This window comes from Anomaloglossus baeobatrachus, chromosome 9 (genome assembly GCF_048569485.1).
Source record: "Anomaloglossus baeobatrachus isolate aAnoBae1 chromosome 9, aAnoBae1.hap1, whole genome shotgun sequence".
Classification (NCBI taxonomy): domain Eukaryota; kingdom Metazoa; phylum Chordata; class Amphibia; order Anura; family Aromobatidae; genus Anomaloglossus; species Anomaloglossus baeobatrachus.
In genome coordinates this window covers 123726637-123752459 of record NC_134361.1, presented here as the reverse complement: position 1 = coordinate 123752459, position 25823 = coordinate 123726637, and positions in this window count along the sequence as shown.

Genomic DNA, 25823 nt, shown 5'->3' with positions numbered 1-25823 from the left:
GAGGATCCAAGATCTGCTCGCGGTCATGCAAGCAGACCTGGATAGGTTCAGCAGCTTCTTTAGCAACGTAGTGGTGGTATGGTCCAGCATATTACAGAGATTGAGCTGGACAGGGGCAAGGAACATAGCGGCTGTGGAATGGTCAAGGCGGCACGTCAATATGCGGATCGCCAAATTTATAGCCTCAGGAAGAGGTATAGTGCTGGGACACGAGTTGCTGGAATCAGAGATCAGCCGATTGGTGCTAGAGGATGGTTTTAGCCTCAATGACATAGGACTAGATATTTTCCTGTCGGACATCCAGCACGGGGTTGAGCGGGCCATCAGGGCCCTGTGTGGGGGTCGCAGCTCAGGCGTGGGCCTTCGCCACTGTGTGGCAGGTGGAAGAGGGATTTGGTGAGAGCCAACCTGCCACGGACGGCCGTAGGTATCGGGCCTCCTCCCTCAGGTTTAAGGCGGATTTGTGCCTGTGGTTAAAGCTGTGGCCAAAATATCAAGCAGCCCCATTTTTATATCAAAATTGAATGGTGTTAAGTGGATACCTTCAATAAAGTACAAAAGAAAGATATTCCATGTGTGGTCTCCTTCATTGCGCGGTGGGAAGGGGGAACCGGTGGGTGGGTCTCGGCAGTCTGCAGGGCACTGCGGCCGATGCCGCTGCCCCTGACTGCTGAGCCCCTCGTTATGTCCCCCATGGTCACCTCTCCCTCCTCCCCACTGTGCAATGCCCCCCGCTGCCCCCCTTCCCTGCTGGGACCTCCTCCAGGGCATATAAACAGCTGCCGGAGTCCCTCCTTTCTCTTACCACAATCTGCCCTCAGGGTGAGCATCGCCCGCCCTCCCTCCCTTAAGAAGATTTTGTTACAAATTCGGAAGTCACAGAGGGATTTGGAGAGCCAACCTGCCACGGACGGCCGTAGCATCGCGCCTCCTCCCTCAGGCTTAAGGCGTGGGCCTGTGTTTAAAAGTTTTGTTTCAAGTGCAAAGTCACAGACGGTGGAAGAGGGTTTGGAGAGCCAACCTGCCACGGATGGCCGTAGGCATCGGGCCTCCTCCCTCAGGTTTAAGGCGGGTTTGTGCCTATGGTAAAGTTTATGTTTCAAGTTCAAAGTCACAGCCGGTGAAAGAGGGATTTGGTGAGAGCCAACCTGCCACGGACGGCCGTAGGCATCGGGCCTCCTCCCTCAGGTTTAAGGCGGATTTGTGCCTGTGGTTAAAGCTGTGGCCAAAATATCAAGCAACCCCCTTTTTATATCAAAATTGAATGGTGTTACGTGGATACCTTCAATAAAGTACAAAAGAAAGATATTCCATGTGTGGTCTCCTTCATTGCGCGGTGGGTAGGGAGAAGCGGTGGGTGGGTCTCGGCAGTCAAGGATTTATTAGTGAACAGACTCAGGAAATATTTTTCTACATCTGGGGATAGATCTAAAGGGACAGATCCTAAGTAGAGTCTTGCCCCTGCACAGACAAAACAATTGGACTTATTATTAGTGTATATTTCAACCATACGTTGGTCTCAGTGTACCTCGTTTCAACAAAAAGGCTGTCTTCAAATTTGCAATTGCTATCATTTTGTTAAATTTCTGGATACGGGATATTAAGGGGTTTAGGTGTATATTCTTTTACCGACATCTCTTTCATGTCCGCTAATTTGAACATACCTAGATGAGTGCAGCTAGCACACCCACCATAACTTCCTTACTAGCATGTAGTTACCAGGTTGGAAAGAATGTGTACCTTCACTGGAATCTGGATCTGGAATGGATGATAAAACTCGTGCATGTGTTACTAATAGTGATGAGCGAGTACTAAAAAGCTCGGGTGCTCGAGGCTCGGGCCGAGCATCCCAAGATACTCGTGTACTCGGCCCGAGCACCGAGCCCAATGTTATCCTATGGGAGACCCGAGTATTTTTGTGAAATGACCCCCGGCAGCATGTAGAAACCCTAAAAATGGCACAAAAGTCTCAGAAGAGTGCTCAAATGACATGGCAACAGCATGGGGAAGACCCCTTGAAGCATTTATCACTCAAAAGTCACAGCTGTGAACAATTTTGTTCGCGTTTTACGCCATTTTTACGGACTCGCCAGAAAACCTTCAAAAATGACACCAAAATGAATTTTCATGGCGGAAATGTTAAGGGCACATACCCAATAGTGAGATAGAGCTAATGTATGTTACTTTTTGAGATTAATACATGAAAGATTTTACGTAAAACATTGTGTGGCACTCCGATGTCCCTGAGAAGAGACGTACATAAAGGCCTCTGAGTCTAATGTGCCCATTTTGAGGAAGTGAGTCTTTGTAGTATTTTCCTTTGCCAGGGCAGTCCAAAATTGTGATGTTCACCAATGCCCCTGCATGCAGACGTGCATGAGGGCCTGTAAACCTGAAGTGTCCATTGTCAGGAAGTGGGTGTATTATAGTATAGCCCTTAGGCAGGGCAGCCAAAAGTTGGGAGGCTCCACGTTGTCCCTGGATAGAGACGTGCATGAGGGCCTCAAAACATTAAGTGTCCATTGTCAGGAAGTGGGTGTATTATAGTATAGCCCTTAGGCAGGGCAGCCAAAAATTGGGAGGCTCCACGTTGTCCCTGGATAGAGACGTGCATAAGGGCCTCAAAACATTGTTCCCATTGCAAAGGAGCGGGTCTCCTGTCGTTGTAATGTCCACTCTGCAAAGAATGGGCGAAAAAATTTACCACTGGGGGTATACCTGAAACAAAGGCCTAACTCTTGTAACGGTCATCATGGTGGCGCATGAGGAGAAGGAGGAGCAGTCCAGCGATTATCCAAAGTCCAGAAGTGTGTACCCATGGGTGAGTGGAGGTACATGGCAAATTCCCGTTACAAACTTTAAATTACGCTCTCATTTGCTGGTGGTATGGTGAAGTCTGGCCCAATCCAACCCTTGTTCATCTTGATCAGAGTCAGCCTGTCAGCATTTTCAGTTGACAGGCGGGTGCGTTTATCTGTAATGATTCCACCTGCGGCACTAAAAACACGCTCTGACAAAACGCTAGCGGCAGGGCAGGCCAGGACTTCCAAGGCGTAGAGAGCCAATTCATGCCACGTGTCCACCTTGGATACCCAATAATTGTAAGGCACAGAGGAATGTCGGAGTACAGTTGTTCGATCTGCAAGGTACTCCTTGAGCATCTGGGCAAACTTAGGATTTCTTGTGGCACTACCCCGCACCTCAGGGGCTGTGGTACGTGAGGGGCTGAGAAAACTGTCCCACATCTTAAAGACTGTTCCCCTACCTCTGGCGGATTGGACTTGTGCCCCTCTCGGCTGTACGCCTTGGTTGTCCACTGATTCCTGACCTATGCCGCTAGCGTTTTGTGAGGGGAATGCTTTGCCTACTTCCGTGACTATGGCCTTCCGGAACTGCTGCATTTTGGTTGACCTCTCCGCCTCGGGAATAAGAGACATAAAGTTCTCCTTGTAGCGTGGGTCTAACAGTGTTACCAACCAGTAATGATTGTCGGCCAAGATGTTCTTAACGCGAGGGTCACGAGACAGGCAGCTTGCCATGAAGTCAGCCATGTGCGCCAGACTCTTAACAGCCAGGACTTCAGTAGCCTGACCAACACGATGACTGAACATGCTGTCCTCCTCCTCCTCCTCCTCCTCATCTACCCTGTCCTCTGGCCAGCCACGCTGAACCGAGGATATGACTGGTGTGCATGTCATATCCTCAATTTGGCCGGAGAGTTGCTCCATGTCTTCATCCTCCTCCTCGTCATAGTCCTCCACTGCACATTGTGATGAGACGAGGCTGGGCTGTGTGTTATCACCCACACCCACTACTGTTTCTTGCTGCAACTCATCGCGCTCCGCCTGCAATGCATCATGTTTGTTTTTAAGCAGAGACCGTTTTAGAAGGCAGAGTAGCGGTATGGTGACGCTAATAATGGCGTCATCACCACTCACCATCTTGGTGGAGTCCTCAAAGTTTTGGAGGATGGTACATAGGTCGGACATCCATCTTCACTCCTCAGGTGTTAAGTGTGGAGTTTGACCCATTTCCCGGCGGCTTAGGTGATGCAGGTACTCAACAACTGCCCTCTTCTGCTCACATATCCTGGCCAACATGTGCAGAGTTGAATTCCAACGCGTGGGGACATCACACACCAGTCTGTGAGCCGGAAGATGCAAACGGCGCTGAAAGCCGGCAAGGCCGGCTGAAGCAGTAGGTGACTTTCGAAAATGTGCAGACAGGCGGCGAACTTTTACCAGCAGATCAGACAGCTCTGGGTATGACTTTAGAAACCGCTGAACCACGAGGTTGAGCACATGGGCCACGCATGGAACATGTGTCAGCTGGCCTCGCCTCAAAGCCGCCACCAGGTTCCGGCCATTGTCACACATGACCTTTCCTGGCTTTAGGTTCAGAGGTGTGAGCCAGTGATCTGCCTGCTGTTTCAGAGCTGTCCACACCTCTTCTGCATTGTGGGGTTTGTCACCTATGCAGATTAGCTTCAGCACAGCCTGTTGCCGCTTCGCCGAGGCAGTGCTGCAGTGCTTTCAGCTTGGGACTGGTGTGGAGGGTAAAGTGGATGAGGATGCGCAGGAGGAGGAGGCTGAAGAGCATGACATTCCGGAGCTGTAGAGTGTGGGTGAAACCCTGACTGAGGTAGGGCCTGCAAACCTTGGTGTGGGAAGGCCGTGTTCCGTCCCTCGCTCAGACTGGGTCCCAGCTTCCACAATATTAACCCAGTGTGCCGTCAACGAGATGTAGCGGCCTTGCCCACAAGCACTTGTCCACGTGTCTGTGGTTAGGTGGACTTTGGGTGAAACAGCGTTGTTCAGGGCACGTGTGATGTTTTGTGACACGTGGTTATGCAACGCGGGGACAGCACACCGGGAGAAATAGTGGCGGCTGGGGACCGAGTAACGTGGGACAGCTGCCGCCATCAGGTCGCGGAATGCTTCTGTCTCCACCAGCCTAAAAGGCAACATTTCCAGCGCAAGCAGTCGCGAAATGTTAGCATTTAGAACTGTGGCATGTGGGGCGTTGGCAGTGTATTTGCGCCTGCGTTCAAAGGTTTGCTGAATGGATAACTGAACGCTGCGCTGGGATAAGGACGTGCTTGATGATTGTGTTATTTCTGCGTAGGCAACTGCAGGTGCAGGACCGGAGAAGGCTTGTTCGCAGGCAGCATGGACAGGGGATTGGCTCGCATGCACAACCAGCGAAGACGTAGCAGTGACATCAGCAAGCACTGCTCCTCGACTCTGTTGTACTTCCCACAAAGTCGGGTGCTTGGCTGACATGTGCCTGATCATGCTGGTGGTGGTCAGGCTGCTAGTTTTGGTACCCCTGCTGATGCTGGCACGGCAGGTGTTGCAAATGGCCTTTTTAGAATCATCTGGACCCAACTTAAAAAACTGCCAGACTCGGGAAGACCTAACATTTGTACAGACACCTTGTGTCGTGTTGTTGTTCCGGGGAACGGTTGCCTGACTTCTGCCTGGAGCCACCACCCTGCTTCTTACTGCCTGTTGGGATGCTACGCCTCCCTCCCCCTGTGCACTGCTGTCCTCGCTCTGCATATCCTCCTGCCAGGTTGGGTCAGTTACTGGATCATCCACCACGTTGTCTTCCTCTTCCGCACCCTGCTCCTCCTCCTGACTTCCTGACAATTGTGTCTCATCATCGTCCACCCCTTGTTGAGACACGTTGCCAACTTCGTGAGAACGTGGCTGCTCAAATATTTGGGCATCTGTACATACGATCTCCTCATGACCCACTTCAACATGAGCTGGCGAGAGGCCAGAATGTGCGAATGGAAACGTGAACAGCTCTTCCGAGTGTCCAAGTGTGGGATCAGTAATGTCCGAGGACGTGTACTCAGCCTTGTGGTAGGAAGGAGGATCAGGTTCTGAAATGTGCGGTGCAGTATCACGGCTACTAACACTTGACCGTGTGGAAGACAGAGTGTTTGTGGTGGTGCCAATCTGACTGGAAGCATTATCCGCTATCCAACTAACAACCTGTTGACACTGGTCTTGGTTCAAGAGCGGTGTACTGCTGCGGTCCCCAAGAATTTGGGACAGGACGTGCGAGCGACTAGATGTGGCCCTTTGTTGTGGCGAAATTAGAGCTTGCCCACGACCTCGGCCTCTGCCTGCACCACCATCACGTCCACTTCCTTGTTCCTTGCCAACGCCCTTGCGCATTTTGCAATGCTGTGCTGACGTGTATTCACTAGACTTGTGCGTTATATCCAAGTTTGTGCAAATCGTGCACCTGTACGCTGCCACCGACAGGCACACACGTGCGGTTTTTAAATGCAAGCACGGACGCACTAAGAACCTAACAGGTTTTTAGGAGCGACAATTACTGAGAAGTCTGACACTATCAGCCACTGCTGACTGACGTGTATTATACACTACACTTGTGCGTTATATAATGGATAGTCTGTGAAAAACGCACACAAGTGCACCTGTACGCTGCCACCGACAGGCACACACGTGCGGTTTTTAAATGCAAGCACGGACGCACTAAGAACCTAACAGGTTTTTAGGAGCGACAATTACTGAGAAGTCTGACACTATCTGGACTGTTTTAGACTGTGTACACCAGCCCCAGATATGATGAAGGCTGGTATACGGTCACCACTAGGAATGGCTATATACCCTGCCTGCCTGCCTGTATACTGCTACAATAGTCCTGACAAGGACTCTTCTGGTCACTAGCCTGTATTCCGACCTGGCTATACCCTGCCTGTATATAGCAACAATAGTCCTGAGAAGGACTCTGCTACTGTACTCCGACCTGGCTATTCCCTGCCTGCCTGTATACAACTTATTGTATGTCCTGAGAAGGACTTCTGGTCACACTGTTTGCAGCCCTGCTCCGGAACTAACTATAAAGGGCCGCAAACCTTTCCCTGAAGCAGCAACCCTCTCCCTGCACTGACTGTCTGGATGGCTGTGTGCAGAGCACAGCGCGCCCGCCGGTATAAAGGCTCGGTCACGCTGTGCGGGCCGGCCAATCACTGCAATTCCACAACTAACAGGGCTGTGGCATTGCAGTGGTCTGCCAGTCAATCCCTGCATGAGGGCTGGCTCTCAAAAGAGCGCCAACATGCAGGGATGAAGACCACGAGTACAGCACGAGTATCGCGAGATTACTCGGTCCCCGCCGAGTAGCCCGAGTACAGTGATACTCGTGCGAGTACCGAGTAGTAACAAGCATACTCGCTCATCACTAGTTACTAACAATTCTTTAGTAAAGGCAATAACATAATTTACAAGAGTATCATTCCCTAAAGGCCAATTTACACACAATGATATCGCTAACGATATGTCATCGGGGTCACGGAATTCGTGACGCATATCCGGCGTCGTTAGCGACGTCGTTGTGTGTAACAGCTAGGAGCGAGTGTTAACGATCAAAAATACTCACCTAATCATTGATCGTTGACACGTCGTTCATTTTCAAAATCTCGTTGGTCATTGTGGACGTAGATTGTTCGTTCCTGAGGCAGCACACATCGCTACGTGTGACACTCCGGGAACGACGAACAACAGCTTACCTGCGTCCTCTGGCAACGAGGTGGGCGTAACTTTCCTGCGGCTTCTCTCCGCCCCTCCGCTTCACTTGGACGCCTGCCGTGTAACGTCGCTGTGACGCCGCACGAACTACCCCCTTAGAAAAGAGGCTGTTCACCGACCACAGTGACATCGCTAGGAAGGTAAGTCCGTTTGACGGGTATTAGCGATATTGTGCGCCACGGGCAGCGATTTGCCCGTGATTCACAAATGACGGGGGCGGATACGCTCGCTAGCGATATCGCTCGTGATATTGTAGCGTGTAAAGCGGCCTTAATGCTAGCTATTATGGGAAGTATGACCCAACCTTGAAAGCCCCCAAAAAGAATCTTGTATGGTGTGAGGTTAGTGGGACCCCTAGGAGTGTTTCTGACTGAGTATAAGGCAATAGGCAAAATGTCTGTCCAAGGAAGTTTGACCTCCTGTGATGTTCGGTGCAGAGGAGGATCCACAGGACCGCGCACCGGACTTGCCCAAGGAGACCACCAGGAGCGAACCCCTATACAATCTCCCCAGAAGGCTTAGATGCGCAGCAGCCGGGACACATGAGTGTTGCGGGAATGTGTCCGAAGATGAACCAGACAGTATATGGAGGCAGGTCTAAGGAAAGACGTGGACTGAGAAGAACCGGGTACAGGTGCCGACTGGAGATGGCAAATGGAATCCAGGGCCAGTGAGGGTGAAGTCATGCGATACCGGGCGGAGTCCAGGATCGGTGATGAGTACCTGCTGGAGGAAGATGACGGGATCCACAACAGTCTGACTCCTGGGATTCTCCTGGAAAGCCGGAGGACCGGATACGCACAGTCAGCAGTCGGGATCTGCGGGCAGAGACAGAGTTAATCCTGGGCACAAGACACAGGGGACCTGAACACTAGCACAAGAGACACGGCTACTGGTACACGTTGAACAGGCACCGCCCACATAGAAAAGGAAGTCTTATATACCCTGTACCTGTATTCAGCGATTTCCTGTTTCAGAGACGCTGGCCCTTTAAGAGAAGGGGAGAGAGCACACCCGCGCCCTAGTGCGCATGTGCGAGACCCGGGAGCCGGAGAACAGTGCAGGACGCAGGGGAGATGAGGCAGGAGGGCTGGAACCAGAATCCCGGGACACAGCGAGGCGCCGGGACCGCCGAGCGGGACGCGCAGGGGAAGCTGAGGGAAGAGAGCGGGAGCGGCGGCCGTGGTCAGAGTGCTTGGGTACTAGGCCGGTAAGCGATGAGTGGTGCTGCAGCCCTGGGGGCGCGCCAGTCCCCCCCCTCTCACACCCCCCACCCCGCAACCGGGACAAGAACTGGCGAAGGAGAAGAGGAGCATCAATGCTCTCCCGGGGTTCCCAAGACTGGTCCTCGGGGCCAAACCCTTTCCAATGAACGAGGAAGAACGGCCTGCCTCTCACCCTTTTCATGGCCAAGATATCTCTTACCTCAAAGACGTCATCAGAGACAAGAGAAAGAGGAGAATCACCGGTACCCGAGAGGTAAGGACTAAGGACCACCGGCTTGAGCAAGGATACATGGAAGGAGTTAGGGATGCGCATCGTGGCTGGGAGTTCCAGTTTGTAAGAGACCTCATTGATCCGCTTGATGACCTTGAACGGACCAATGTATCGCGGGGCCAACTTGAACGAGGGAATCTTCAGCCAGACGTACATGGAGGACAGCCACACTTTGTCCCCAGGAGAAAAGTGAGGTGGATCGAGGCGTCTTTTGTCAGCATGTTTCTTCATCCGAGTGGAAGCACGTTCCAGAGATTTCTTGACAGCAGTCCATATGTTGGAGAAGTCCCAGGACAGGGTATCTGCAGCGGGAACACCAGAAGTAGAGGATACCGGTAGAGGAACGGAAGGCTGGAGACCGTAGACTACATAGAAGGGAGAGCAGGAGGAGGACTCACTGACGTGATGGTTGTAGGAGAACTTAGATTTTTCTTTTTATTTACATCTCTTTAAAATCTTCACACCAGGACAAACAACATAAATACATATACAGTGAAAATTTAAAAAGGGGTCTGAACCACTATACTTTAGACAATTGAGGGATGGAAGGTAAGGAGAAAAAATGCACACCTCCTTTTGGAAAACCAATAATACTCGAGGGGGACCAATCAATCAGAAATGTCCTTATTATTACCCTTATTGTCCCTGCCTACCAATGGAGTACATCTTTATTTATACGATGCCCCCATTCCTCGGCGGCTTGCCCTTGTATGTCCCTTCTCTCTCCCTCTCAATCAATACCACACCAAGTCTCTATAGTGAAGAAGCCCTGGGAATGGAGGCCCTGGGAATTACGCCTGAAGATAGGGACACTTTTTGTACACTTTGTGATCTCCAGGAAGAAGGAGGAAGGGAACCAGGGACAGGCCCATTTACATCGCTTAAGAAAAAAAGCACCAGATCACCACCAAGGAGTGCTCTAGACAGTGTATATATTTTTATGAAGGTGGTGAATGAGGATCTTTTGGAATTATGCTCATCTAAACGAAATAGTGCAGCGAACCTTGATAAACAGGAAATGGACGCAATGGTGGCCTTGACAAAGAATAACAATTTTGTACTGAAACCTTCGGACAAAGGAGGAAACATTGTCCTCCTGGACCATGAAAAATATCTATCTATGTGTCATGACATTTTGAAGCAGAGGGATAATTACTGTATACTAAGTGAAGATCCCATTGAAGCCTTCTCTGGATCCCTGAATACAATTATTGAAACAGCCTTTGAAGAAAAATTAATATCTAAAAACGAACTGGAATTTATGACTAATAAGTTTCCGACTACACCTACATTTTATGCTCTCCCAAAAGTCCACAAAGGGACGTCCCCCCTAAAGGGACGCCCAATTGTGGCAGGGATTAACTCTTTGACACAAAATGCAGGTATCTATCTTGACAGAATACTGAGGCCCTTTGTAGTGTCCTTGTCTTCATATATAAGAGACACTAGTGATTTATTAGGGAAAATAGATGGGATTACTATGGATGATGATACATTTTTTGCATCCATTGATGTAGAGTCCCTCTATAGTTCCATTCCCCATGACAAGGGGCTAGGGGCTGTTAGATTTTTCCTGGAAACAAGAGGTTTACAATATGAAAAACATAATCTCTTTATATTGGACCTCCTAAAGCATGTCTTGACCCATAATTTTTTCATCTTTAATAAAAAATATTACCACCAGCTCAGGGGCACAGCGATGGGGTGCTCCTGTGCCCCATCGTACGCCAACTTGTTCCTGGGCTGGTGGGAGGACACCATGGTTTTCCAGGAGTATATGTCGAGATGGACTGATCATCTGCTGTTCTGGGGCCGGTTCATAGATGATATATTGATTCTATGGACCGGCCCGCAGGATTTATTCGGAGAATTTGTGCAGGAGTTAAATAAGAATACCATAGGGCTGTTTTTTACTTCAGAGATCCAGAGAAATGATTTACCTTTCTTAGATGTCATCCTAAGCAAAGATGAAAAGGGCTGTATACAAACTAAGATTCATCGTAAGCCGACCGCGTCAAACACTCTGCTCCACTGGTCAAGCCACCACCCAGTTCCATTAAAAAGAGGGATCCCGAGGGGACAATACCTTAGATTGAGGAGAAATTGCTCAACAAATAGTGCCTTTCATAATCAAGCAAGAGATTTGCGGGCTAGGTTCTCTGAGAGGGGTTACCCTTCGGATGTTCTAACTAGGGCATATAAGGGAGCGATTGAAAGAGACAGGCATGATCTCCTTGTTCCCAAAGAGAAAGAAGCCTCTGAGCAGATAGTGCGACTGATTGGCACCTTTGATAATTGCAACCAGGAAGTAATGTCAATTTTACGCAGACACTGGGGTATTCTTAGGGCGGATCCAAGTTTGCAGGATTATGTTACATGTAGACCGGCAGTAACATTCAGGAAAGGGAGAGCTTTAAAAGACCGACTAGTCCACAGCTTCTATGAGCCCCCAAGAGCCAGTGGAACATGGCTTGATAGAAAAATAACGGGGACATTCAGATGTGGACATTGTAAATTCTGCAAATGGATAGCCCAAAAGAAAGAAACATCAAGTGCTAGCACCGGAAAGACATATCAGACACTGGAGTTTGTAAACTGTGGTTCTGAGGGAGTAATATATCTAATTACCTGTAGCTGCCCTATGAATTAAATAGGAAAGACGAAGAGGGAATTCCATAAACGGATTGGAGAGCACTTAGGAGATATACGGAATGCAAGAGATACCCCAGTGTCAAGGCACGTAAGGTCCGTCCATGGAGGAGATCTGCGGAGTATACATTTTGGTGCAATTGAGCAAGTGTCCCCCTCACCGAGGAGAGGAGATTGGAACAAAATATTGCTCCAAAAGGAGTGTAAGTGGATTTATCGATTCAGATCAATTAGTCCGGATGGTCTGAACGAACAGCTAGTGTTCAACTGTTTTCTGTGATTGTGGTAAAGCTGAAGGGAGAGATACCGTGCTTTTAACATATAGGCTGAAGGTGGCCTGATTTTCCCTGCCAGGGTTGTATTGACCAGAATGGGTCACCCCTTTTCTAATTTTTATTTATATGGAATAAAATTATTGCTGAATTTGTCCTCCTACAGAAGTCCTGACCATTCCCCGTTTACATTACTGATAGCATATTTTTTCCTTCCCCCCCCCCTTTTTTTACCTAACTTTGAATTAGTATGAGCAATAAACAAAACATGAATATCTACTTATATATAGAAATCACATTGTGTACTCCGAGGACATCTGCTGGTTATTATTGGGAAAGGCAGCGATAGGAAGTGCATAAAGGTATAATAAAATATGAAAAATAATATAAAGAAATTTCTCCATGTTATTGCCCGTTACTGTGGGTTTATAGGAGTGCCAAGTAAGCGGACCATCTGAATTAAAATCCCCTTGCTTGCATTTTGAATCTAAAAGCAAACGCTGTATTAGTAGCGATATGATATCCCCTGACGCATGCGCAGTGAGTCAAGTTATCTCAACGCATGCGCAGTAATTGAAACGCAGCGTGCGTTCCACAGCCGAACATCCTGGTTGTGAAAGACGCAATGCGCATGCGTGAACCGCGTTGTTACTTCCGGTTTCGGGATTATACATCTAAGATCATTTTTAGGTTATATTGGTAGATATCAGGCATTATTATATGTTCCGACTAAGGTAATAATCACTTAAGTAAGCTTAATTGTTTATTGTGAGAAGCTCAATCTTTTAATTCTAAGAAGCCCTCTATGACCAATCAAAAAGTTCTATATGGGTCATGTGTGCTGAAGGGGTGGGCATAGACCTATTTAAACCCCAGCATCTAAGGTATGGTGTGTCATACCATTTTGATGTCTGGAGGCAGCAACATCTAAGGTAAAAACTTACCCTATGTACTACTATATACTGTTTATCTGATATGCTATAATATAGGGGCACTATATATGGATTGGCTTTCTGGGGGACAACTTCTGCATAAAATATATGTATATATAAAAAACATAAATAATAATTTGGGAGTAATATTTATTCTTTTTGAAGTTTTCTGACTTTGACAATGTCCTTTTTAGGCTATTAGGCCAACCAAGGCTATTAGGCCAACCTGAAAAAGGAAAAATCTCCTGATGAGCTCCGTCAGCTATGTGTATGGAGTGAAACGCGTTGAGATCAGACCTTAAAGAAATTATGATATAAGAAATTGAATATCCTCTAGGCACCTTGGAGATCCCCAGATAAGTGAATAATCTCATTGTTGAATATAATGGAACTTTCCAATGACCGTATGTCATTTTTTCAACTAGGACAGTAAGGGCCAACTATAGGGTCAGCCACCGTGGAGTGGGGGCATCGGAAAAATAAAGGTGTGCTCCATTGGCTAGGAAGGAGAGAGACGGAGGGAAAGTTCATATTAGCTATCAATGTTATTGTACATGGCCTACATGGTGTGCTCCATTGGCCAGATAGGAATGAGACGGAGGGATAGTCCATATTAGGTACTAATGTCACTGTATATGTACTATACGCACTGGCTGCCGGAGATTTAGGTGGTCTTCTTCACTATAGAGACTTGGTGTGGTATTGATTGAGAGGGAGAGAGAAGGGACATACAAGGGCAAGCCGCCGAGGAATGGGGGCATCGTATAAATAAGGATGTACTCCATTGGTAGGCAGGGACAATAAGGGTAATAATAAGGACATTTCTGATTGATTGGTCCCCCTCGAGTATTATTGGTTTTCCAAAAGGAGGTGTGCATTTTTTCTCCTTACCTTCCATCCCTCAATTGTCTAAAGTATAGTGGTTCAGACCCCTTTTTAAATTTTCACTGTATATGTATTTATGTTGTTTGTCCTGGTGTGAAGATTTTAAAGAGATATAAATAAAAAGAAAAATTTTAGTATCAATTGAAAAAGAAGGTTAAATCTGACATAATAGTTAAGTTTGGTACCCGCTAAAGAATTCCTTTTCTGAGAATTTGTAGGAGAACTTAGCCCAAGGGAGTATCGTGGACCAGTTGTCATGATGGGCGTTGACGAAGTGTCGAAGAAAGGAGGTTAGGACCTGGTTGACCCATTCGACTTGGCCATTTGACTGGGGATGGTAGGACGAGGAGAAGTCCAGAGAGAGATACTCCCAGATGTTTACAGAGCGCCCTCCAGAAGCGCGAGGTGAACTGAGTCCCCCTGTCGGACACTATATGCAAGGGAAAACCGTGAAGCCGGAATACATGCTGAATGAAGGCGTCGGCGAGTTCCGGAGCAGAGGGTAGTCCGACCATGGGCACAAATGGGCCATCTTGGAGAATCGGTCCACCACGACCCAAATAACGGAACAACCGGAAGACGAGGGCAAGTCTGTGATGAAATCCATGGCAATGTGTTGCCATGGAACGGAGGGAATGGGCAGAGGCAGGAGACGACTGAAGAGCAGGTGCTTTGGCGTCTTGTTGCGGGCACAGGATGGACAGGCGGAGACAAAGGAGACGACATCCTTACAGAGAGACAGCCGCCAATAGTGTCAAAAGATAGCGCACTAAGTCTTCTTCTGACCTGCGTGTCTGGCCACTTTCGAGGAATGTCCCCATTGAAGAACCATGAGTCTGTCGGTCTTGGCAACAAAGGTCTTCCCAGGGGGAATCTGTGATGGGAGCCACCGGGATGACCTTAACTGGGGCAGATGATGGACTGGTCCGTCTCTTCCTCTAGCCCTGCCGGTACGAAAGACTGAGACAAGGCATCAGCCTGCACATTCTTGTCCGCGGCCCGGAAATGTAGTTGGATGTCGAAATGGGCGAAGAACAGGGACCAGCGGGCCTGTCACGGGTTGAGTCTTCGGGCGGACTGCAGATACACCAGGTTTTTATGGTCGGTGAAGATGATAACCGGGTACACCGTCCCCTCCAGCAAGTAGTGCCACTCCTCCAGGGCTAACTTGATAGCCAGGAGCTCCTGGTCGCCAATAGTGTATTTGCTTTCCGGTACAGAGAAGGCCTTGGAGAAGAATCCGCAGGTGACCATTCTTCCGGAGGACGACTTCTGCATGAGCACGGCCCCGAATCCCGATGAGGAGGCATCCACTTCCAAGGTGAATTGTCGGTCCAGCTCTGGTCTATGGAGAAGGGGAGCGGAGGCAAACGCCTGTTTCAGGGAGCAGAAGGCTTCGTTGGTCTCAAGGGACCATTCTTTCGGATTCGCTCCCTTCTTCGTCAAGGCAGAGAGAGGGGCCATCAGAGCAGAGAAGTGGGGGATAAACTGACGATAATAGTTACCGAAGCCCAGGAAGCGTTGGATGGTTTTCAGTCTGGAGGGAGGAGGTTATTTGAGAACAGAAGACACTTTCTCGGGATCCATCTGCAGGCCGGTGTCGGAAATCACGTATCCAAGAAAGGGAAGGGAAGTCCGCTCAAACAAGCATTTCTCATACTTGGCATACAGGCGGTTTTCTCTAAGCCTCTGCAGAATGAGTCATACGTTTCTCCTGTGGGTCGCTAAGTCCGGGGAGTAGACCAGGATGTCGTCCAGATACACGACCACACAGGCGTAGAAAAGATCCCTGAAAACATCATTCACCAGCTCTTGGAAGACAGCCGGGGAGTTGCAGAGACCGAACGGCATCACAGTATTCGTAGTGCCCGTCTCGGGTGTTGAATGCCGTCTTCCATTCGTCTCCCGAGCGACTACGGACCAAGTTGTAAGCTCCGCGAAGATCAAGCTTGGTGAAGATGCGGGCCACTCTAAGCCGATCGAACAGCTCCGAGATGAGAGGAAGGGGGTATTTGTTTTTAATAGTGATCTGGTTCAAGCCCCTGTAGTCAATGCAGGGCCGCAGGTCTCCTTTTTTCTTATCGAAGAAGAACCCGGCTCCTGCAGGTGATGAGGACCTCCGAATGAACCCCCTTGCAAGGTTATCTGCAATGTGATCCGACATGGCCTGCGTCTCGGCTGGAGACAAGGGATAGATACGCCCACAGGGAGGAGTGGATCCAGGCAGCAAGTCGATAGCACAGTTGTATGGTCGGTGCGGCGGCAACACCTCAGCCTCCTGTTTGTCAAATACATCTGCAAACGACTAATATGCAGAGGGCAGTCCTGGCAGGGACTAAGGTGCCGGAACCTGAGGAACAGGGCGGACGGGTTGTAAACATCGCTCGTGACACGACTGACCCCAACGGGTGATCTCTCCGGAATGCCAACTGACGAGAGGTTCATGTGCCCGGAACCACGTGAGCCCCAGGAGGAGAGAGTGAGCCAGCCAAGGCAGTATGTATAGGCTGATCTTCTCAGTGTGCAGTGCGCCTATGCGGAGCTCCATGGCTTTGGTGACGGATAACATAGGATCAGAGAGAGGTTTCCCGTTCATTGAGGCGATCACAAGAGGACTTGAGAGCGGGGTAACGGGAATCCGGTATTTGTCCACCGTGGCTTGTATGAAGTTGCCTGCTGACCCAGAATCCAGATATGCCTCTGTCGTGAACCGGGTCTGCTGCGTGGTCACCTGGACCGTTAGCGTTACCGGAGATGCGAGTGCTCCGGCACCTAGGATAGCCTCCCTTACCAATCCTAGGCTTTGGAGTTTCCCGGCCGGTCTGGGCAGGAACGAATCAGGTGTGTGTCGCCACCACAGTAGAGGCATAGACCCCTGGCGATCCGCTCCTTCCGAGGTTGTTCAGCCTGTCCCAGGCGATCCAATTGCATGGGTTCGGGAGTAGAACAACTGGACGGCACCGACAGGGGTACGACGGGTCTCTGGATTGCTGGGACGTGGCGCATTGGTCTTCTCTCCCAGAGTGCTTCCTTGGTCCGTTCCTGGAAACGGAGGTCAATCCTGGAGGCAAGAGAGATCAGACCATCCAAGGTAGGAGGAACATCACGACCAGCCAACTTGTCCTTGATGCGACCGGAGAGCCCCTCCCAGAAGGCCTCAGTCAATGCCTCGATGTTCTATCCCAATTCGGAGGCAAGCGTGCGGAAACGGATGGCGTATTGACCAACAGTTAGAGAACCTTGGCGTAGTCGAAGGAGAGAAGAGGCCGTCGCGGAGGTACATTCTGGTTCATCAAAGGTGTTGCGGAAGGCCTCTAGGAATGCCTGGATGTTGACGGTCACTGGATCCTCTCTCTCCCATAAGGGATTCATCCAGGCCAATGCTTCTCCCTCCAGATGGGACATCAGGAAGGCCACTTTCGCCTGATCCGAGACGAAGAGGTGTGTGAGCAGCTTGAAGTGCAGGGAGCATTGATTCAGGAAGCCTCTACATGTCTTGGGGTCCCCGGCATACCGGGGCAGAGCAGCAAGATGGAGTTTTGAGGCTGAGGAGGACGCAACCGCGGGAGCCGCTGCAGTAGACTGATCTGACTGGGCTGTGGCTGTTGCCTGAAGAGTATTCAAATGGGTATCCACGGACGTCATAAAGGCCAGCATGCGAGATTGGGTCTCGCGTTGTCGCACCAGTTCTTGGTGTAATCCAGGTAGCTTGGATGCTTGTGACCCGGCGGGATCCATGGCCTGTTCAAACTGTGATGTTTGGTGCAGAGGAGGATCCACGGGACCGCGCACCGGACTCCCCCAAGGAAACCACCAGGAGCGAACCCCTATACAGGGGCTTTCTGGCAATCTCCCCAGAGGGCCTAGATGCGTAGCAGCTGGGACACAGGAGTGTTGCGGGAAAGCGTCCGCAGATGTCCACACAGGATATGGCAGCAGGTCCAAGGAAAGACGTGGACTGAGAAGAACCGGGTACAGGTGCTGACTTAAGATGGCAAATGGAATCCGGGGCCAGCGAGGGTGAAATCATGAAATCATGCGATACTGGGCGGAGTCCAGGATCAGTGATGAGTACAGGCTGGAGGAAGATGACGGGATCCACAACAGTCGTCTGACACCGGGGATTCTCCTGGAAAGTCGGAGGACCGGATACGCACAGGCAAGCAGTCGGGATCTGGGGGCAGAGACAGGGTTAATCCTAGGCACAACACACAGGGGACCTGAACACTAGCACAAGATACACGGCTACTGGTATACGTTGAACAGGCACTGCCCACATGGAAAATGAAGTCTTATATACCCTGTACCTGTATTCAGCCATTTCCTGATTCAGAGTTGCTGGCCCTTTCAGAGAAGGGGAGAGAGCGCGCCCGCGCCCTAGTGCACATGTGTGAGACCCGGGAGCCGGAGAACAGTGCAGGACGCAGGGGAGATGAGGCAGGAGGGCTGGAAGCAGAGTCCCGGGACACAGCGAGGCGCCGGGACCGCCGAGCGGGATGCGCAGGGGAAGCTGAGGGAGGAGAGCGGAAGCGGCGGCCATGGTCAGAGTGCACGGGTACTGGGCCGGTAAGCGATGAGTGGCGCCGCAGCCCTGGGGACACGCCAGTCCCCCCCCTCTAATGCCCCCCACCCCGCAAATGGGACAAGAACCGGCGAAGGAGAAGAGGAGCATCAATGCTCTCCCGGGGTTCCCGAGACCGGTCCTAGGGGCCAAACCCTTTCCAATCAACGAGGAAGAAAGGCCTACCACGGGGCGCACAGGGGAAGCTGAGGGAGTTGAGCGGGAGTGGCGGCCGTGGTCAGGGTGCACGGGGACTGGGCCGGTAAGTGATGAGCGGCGCCGAGATAAGCGGCGCGGTGACGAGCAGCGCCGCAGCCTCGGGGGCGCGACACCTCCTGACTGGCTTTCAGGATTTTGTATTTCAGGGTACCAGTAAAGCGGGCTTTACACGCTGCGATATCGGTCCCGATATCGCCAGCGTGGGTACCCGCCCCCATCTGTTGTGCGACACGGGCAAATCGCTGCCCGTACCGCACAACATCGCCCAGACCCGTCACACATACTTACCTGCCCGGCGACGTCGCTGTGACCGGCGAACCGCCTCCTTTCTAAGGGGGCGGTCCGTGCGGCGTTACAGCGACGTCACTGAGCGGCCTCCCAATAGCAGCGGAGGGGCGATGCTGAGCGGGACGTAACATCCCGCCCACCTCCTTCCTTCCGCATAGCGGCCAGGAGGCAGGTAAGGAGACCTTCCTCGTTCCTGCGGCGTCACACGGAGCGATGTGTGCTGCCGCAGGAACGAGGAACAACCTCGTTACTGCTGCAGTAACGATTTTTGAGAATGGACCCCCATGTCACCGATGAGCGATTTTGCACGTTTTTGCAATGATGCAAAATCGCTCATCGGTGTCACACGCAAAGGCATCGCTAATGCGGCCGGATGTGCGTCACTAATTCCGTGACCCCAACGAGTTCGCATTAGCGATGTCGTAGCGTGTAAAGCCCCCTTAAGTCTTTCTACATTTCCACTGCTCTAAGGGTGATACGGGATACGTAGATCTAAATCCGCCCCTACCAATGTCCATAGTTCTTTAGTCAGTGGTGCAGTAAATACGGGTCCTTTGTCTCTCTCAATTACCTCTGAGACCCCATATCTGCATACTACCTCAGTCATCAGTCTCTTTACAGTCACCCTAGTAGTCATGTTGGTTACCGGATAGGCTTTGGGCCATCTTGAAAACAACAAAAACAAAAACGTATAGGGCCTAAAAATTATTTTTTATTAATCTCATTAAAACAGAACATTACATATGGCATTAATAAATGGTGATACAGGTATGGAGGGATGGACAAGGAAACTGCAAATATGCAAAATACAGTGACTTATATGATGTTACATAATAAAAAAAAAAAAATATATATATATATATATCCGGCTTAAGCCTGATGCAACGGATCCGTTGCAGATGGAGTAAAACTGATGCAACAGATCCAGCAAAAAACAGATTTGTGAGAGAGATCCTATCATCACCGCACACATCCCGGCACTACTGCCCCCATCATCACCGCACACACGCAGGCACTACCTCCCCCATCATCACCGCACACACCCCGGCACTACCACCCCCATCATCACCGCACACACGCAGGCACTACCGCCCCCATCATTACCGCACACACCCCGGCACTACCGCATCAATCATCACCGCACACACCAGCACTACCGCTCCCATCATCACCGCATACATCCCGACACTACCGCACCCATCATCATCGCACACACCCAGGCACTACCGCCCCCCATCATCATCGCACACACCCCGGCACTACCGCACCCATTATCACCGCACACACAAGCATTACCGATCCCATCATCACCGCACACATCCCAGCACTACCGCATGCATCATCACCGCACACCCCTACACTACCGCCCCCATCATCACTGCACACACCCCGGCACTACCGCCCCCATCATCACTGCACACCCCCCGGTACTACCGCCCCCATCATCCCTGCACACACGCAGGCACTACCACCCCCATCATCACCGTACACATCGGCACTACCGCCCTCATCATCACTGCACACACCCTTGCACTACCGCACCCATCATCACCGCACACATGCAGGCACTACCGCCCTCATCATCACCGCACACACCCTTGCACTACCGCACCCATCATCACTGCACACATGCAGGCACTACCGCACCCATCATCACCGCATACACACCAGCACTACCCGAGTGACGTCACCGCTGACAACTTCAGTTACTGCGTGGAGCTCACAGGAGCGGCGGTTTTCTACTGCCGCTCCTGTCAGCTTCCGATGTAGCAGAGCTGAAAGCGTCGTGGGGCCTCGTGTGGATTACGTTGGACCTGGAGGGGTATTTGGGGGTTGATAAAGTGGTGAAAGGATTTTTCGGTGTTTGTGTTTATTTACTTTCACTATAGATTAATCATGTGGGGTGTCTCATAGACGCCTGCCATGATTAACCTAGGACTTAGTGGCAGCTATAGGCTGCCATTAATTCTTATTGCCCCGATTGCCACCGCACCAGGGCAATTCGAGATGAGCCGGGTAGAGTCCCGGGACCGTCGCATCTAATTGATGGGGCAATTCCGGGCGGCTGCCTGCTGATATTTTTAGGCTGGGGGGCTCCCCATAACGTGGGGCTCCCCATCCTGAAAATACCAGCCTTCAGCCATGTGGCTTTACATTGGCTATATCAAAATTGGGGGGACCACACGTGGTTTTTTTTTTCCAAACATTTTTTATTGATTTTCCAAATTTTATAAAAACCATAACAAAATGAGTATGATTAAAGGGAAGGACAATCAATTGACAGAGTATGGTATAGAAGAAGAAAAAAAAGGGGTACAACCCCCTCTTGCTAGTCCTGATTGTTCTTCCATGAAAAATGACATATAATGAAACCGAACTAGAAAGTCAAAATAAACCACATGTAATATAGTCTCTCAAACCCCTGTGTCATTCTTTAGTGGTTCCAAAATCAATGATGTGTCTTAATACTTCCTTGACGTCTCACCTCCTCCTTCCTCTAGAGCCCCCACTAAGTGAGCCTTAGGTTGCCCAAGCTACCCTGGATTTCATTCAGGAGATACCACTCCGTGTGTATGAAAGGTGTCACCAAGTTATTGATTTCTCCCCGTGTGAAGTGGTGTTCAATAAAATGTTTCCATCTCCCAAAGAGCGTGGCTGTCTTTTGATCCTTATCCCTTTCCGCTTCCAATTTTTCCAGCTTCAGAAGAGCATGCAATTCCCCAATAACCTCCTTTGTAGATGGACCCTCCCTCTGTATCCAGTGTCTTAAGATACACCTTTTAGCTATCATGGCCAAGTCATGTATGATTGCAAATGTCCTTTTATCCCGAGTATTTGATCCCCTTTGACTCCACCCTCAAAGAAATGGAAAATCCACACCATTAATTCTGGTCTGCAATATATCCCCCATGTTGTTTGGGCCAACATTCTTACTCGATTCCAGAACCTCTGCACTTCCTTACATTCCCAAAGTCCATGTAGCATATCTGTTTTCTCTGTTTGACATTTTGGACAACGTGCATCTCTACCCGGAATATTGAAACCTACAATAGCCCTATGTAAAATCCTAAACTGGGTGTCTCTCCAAGCCTCGTTGGTGATGTGTTTCCGCATTTGGACCCACCCTTTCAATATATTTCCCAACACTTCTTGACCTTTCAGTTGTTTCTCCAATGCTAATAAGGTACGACTATCCTCCCGAGATATTAATACCTCCCTAAGTGTTCGGTAAATTTGGGATACATTTACATTTGTAACCTCACATTCCAGGAGCTCATCAATCGGACTTTTGTTCAGTTCCCTTCCAATCTCGCCAGGATTTCTGATTACTCCAAACTTCAATTGCTCATACTGGATAATGTGAATGCTATTGAGGTCATATTTATCGAGCACTTCCCTTCCTGTCATCCACCGTCTTCCCTCCACATTCATAACATCTTGCATTCTCTTGATGCCCTTCTCTTTCCATCCCAGAAATAACTTGTTGTCTCGTCCCTGAGGGAAATTTGGGGATGCCCATGGATTTAAATACTTAGACACCTTCCAGGAAAGTCCCAGTTTCTTTCTAACTAGTCTCTAAGTTAACATGGGGTCTCGGAATATGATAGAGTTTCTTATGTGACCCTCAGTCCTAGACAATGGGGTGTGGAGAATGGACTTCAGGTCCCATGGTGTTGCGTATTTGTTCTCCATGTCATGATCTGAGTGTCTACTTGTTCCTCTCAACCAGTTGATCACGTGTCTCATAATACACACCAGGTTATACCCCCTAACATCCGGGAAATTGATTCCTCCCTCCTCCACTGACTTCATCAATGTGCGTAATTTTATTCTGGGTTTCCTTCCCCTCCACACAAAATCCGCATATGCTGCGTTGAGTCTGTTAACATCTTTTAGTTTTAATAGTAGCGGAATTGTCTGAAAGGGATATAGCAGCCTAGGAAAGCTCATCATTTTTATCAAGTGGCATCTTGCCAGCAATGGTAAGGGTAAGCCTTTCCATCCCCTTTGTTGTGTTATGATTTTCCTGATCAGTGGGCCATAATTCATTTTAAAAATTGTTTCCTCCATTCTCCCTATCTGCACTCCCAGATATTTGATTGATGTCTGTGCTATAGGGATCCCACATATACAACCATCTCTCAGATTTCTCCCAACAATACCGTCACCTCCCCTCAAGAACAAGATCTCACACTTCTTTTTGTTTAACTTAAAGCCTGAGAATGATCCAAATTTTTCAATCATGTCAAGTGTTTGGGGTAAGTCCACGCCTGGGTTTCCCACATACAGTATCACATCATCAGCGAAAAGCGCTATCTTCATTTCTGCCCCCCTTATTTTGATCCCTTTGAAGCTGTTAGGACCCTGGAGAACTCTAGATAATGGCTCAATTGCCAGGTTAAATAGTAGGGGAGATAGCGGGCAGCCCTGCCTCGTCCCCTTCATCAGGGGGAACACTTCCGACAGAAAGCCCAGGGTATGTATCCTTGCTCCCGAGTTGGCATATAAACTTCTGATGTAAAGTTTCATTTTACCTGTAATTCTTATGGCCTCCATCACCTTATCTAGCCAGTTCCAATTAACATTATCGAACGCTTTCTCAGCGTCGAGTGTAACTAAAGCAGGTTTTGCCCCTCCCTTGGCACGCCCCAATCTAACCGCATCTACCACTAAGATCGTCTTCCTGATGTCGGTTAGCGCATTTCTCCCTTTGATAAACCCTACCTGATGTTTGGAGATTATCCTAGGCAAAATCAGTGCTAGTCTATCGGCCATGATTTTGGATATTATTTTTAAATCCTGATTAATGAGCGATATGGGTCTGTAACTAGAGGGATCAGCTAGGTCTTTGTTACCCTTCAGGAGTAATTTAATGTATGCTATGTTGGCATTTCTAGGGATTTCTGTTCCTCCCAGGATTGCATTAAAAACTGAGGTTAAGTCCGGTGCAATTAGATCCCTAAGTGCTTTATAAAATTCGCTATTAAAACCGTCAGGTCCTGGTGCTTTATTGGTGTTAAGCTCCCCGATTGTTCTTGTTACCTCCTCCACTGAAATGTCCGCATTTAGGGCTCCCAGCTCTTCCTCCGTTAAGCTAGGCATTTGAGCTTGTCTTAACCAATCGTCCCCGTCAGTGAAATCATTGTTTCCTGACCCATATAGCTTTCTATAGTATTCCCCCAGCACCTTGTTGATATCTTTGGGATCTGTGGTTACCCCCCCTCCCTTTGTTTTCATTTTAGAGATTACCGTTGTTATTCTGCTACCCCTTGCCAAATTTGCCAACATTCTCCCTGCCTTATTGCCGAATCTATGAAGATCGGCTTCCTTGTGAGACCAAAAGAGTTGTTCCTTTTTTTGGCCCACTCGTCAAAGCCCCTCTTTGCCTCCAACCATCTGTCCCTTGCCGAACTAGACCTATCTACCAGATAATTTGTACATGCTAGCTGCACTGCTTCACTATGGGAGTTATATTTCTTATTCGTCCTCCTTTTGATCATGGCCGCATATCCCACCAAACGTCCCCTCAGAACCGCTTTTGCCATTTCCCAGAACAATACTGGAGTTTCCCTGTGTTCCTTGTTGTCCTCTGTGAACTCTTCCCACCACTCTCACAGTATCTTGTGAAAATTATCCTGTCTGAGGAGGAACGACGGGAATCTCCATATAATGTCAGAACCTCTCCTGAAATTCTCTCTGATGTCCACTCTCACCGGACTGTGATCAGAGATCACCATATTCTCAATCACGCAGTTTTTTGCTCCATTCACAAGATCCTGAGACATCCAAATCTGATCTATGCGCGACCAGCTGTCATGTGGGTAGGAGAAGTGTGTATATTCCCTATCGTGTGGGTGGGTTAGCCTCCATGTATCTTTTAGCCCTATATCTTCTAATGATACATCCCTGTTTACCATTCTCTTGTCCCCGGGACCCTTCTCCCCTCCCCCCTCCCCTCTCCTTCTGTCTTCAGCCGAGTTCGGTACTGTGTTGAAGTCTCCCGCCACTATGATGTTGGGTGCCTCATCTGAGAGTATGATAGCTTTCATATTATCATGAAACGTAATCTGATGCAAGTTTGGACCATACACATTGTAAATACTGAGTGTGCCCGCTGGACTAATAATTGTTAGATGTTGCCACCTTCCCTGATCATCCTCCTCATGAGCCACTACTTCATGGCTGAGCTGTTTGTTTATCAAAATCAATGTGCCCGCCTTCCTACCTTGCGCCGGTGCCCCATAAACTGAACCTACCCAGAATTTCTTCATGCGAAAAAAATCCTCCCACCCCAAATGGGTTTCTTGTAGTAGAGCAATATCTGTTTTTAATCTTTTCAGGTGCCTTAGAATCATTGCTCGCTTGTTGGGTGATCTTAGGCCCTTAACGTTCCACGTTGTTAATTGTACCATTTTTGCCTAAGTAGACTACTCTTACCATTTCCATCCCTCAAGACCCCAGCATCAGTGGAGACGAGACGGCTAACTCTAAATTCACAGATGGCTCCTCCAGAATGACACTTCCTTTCCCCAACTTGTAAATATAACCCAGAACAACAAAGAATAAACAAATGACGGACAATTATGCAACATGTCCCTTTTGAGGGCGTGTCGGCGCTTTTCGCCATGTTAGTGACTTCCCCTTTTCCTAGCCAACATATGAAGCTCACTTGTCACCCCCCTTAACAAACATATCCTGTATTTTATCCCCCGCATAACATGCATTGACCGCAAATACTATGTCAGTATTAATGCAATATGGTAAATATGGAAAAACCTTCGTGAGATATTAACAATCGGGTCAGTCTTGAAATTGGGGCACTATCCAGCCGAATGGATCCAATCTGCTATGCATGGATCTAGTAAGCAATCCAGAGAGAAAAAAAGAGAAAAAAAAAGAGAGAGAGGGGGCGGAGCAAAGAGAAAAAAAAAGTTTAGTGGGACCTCCTTCC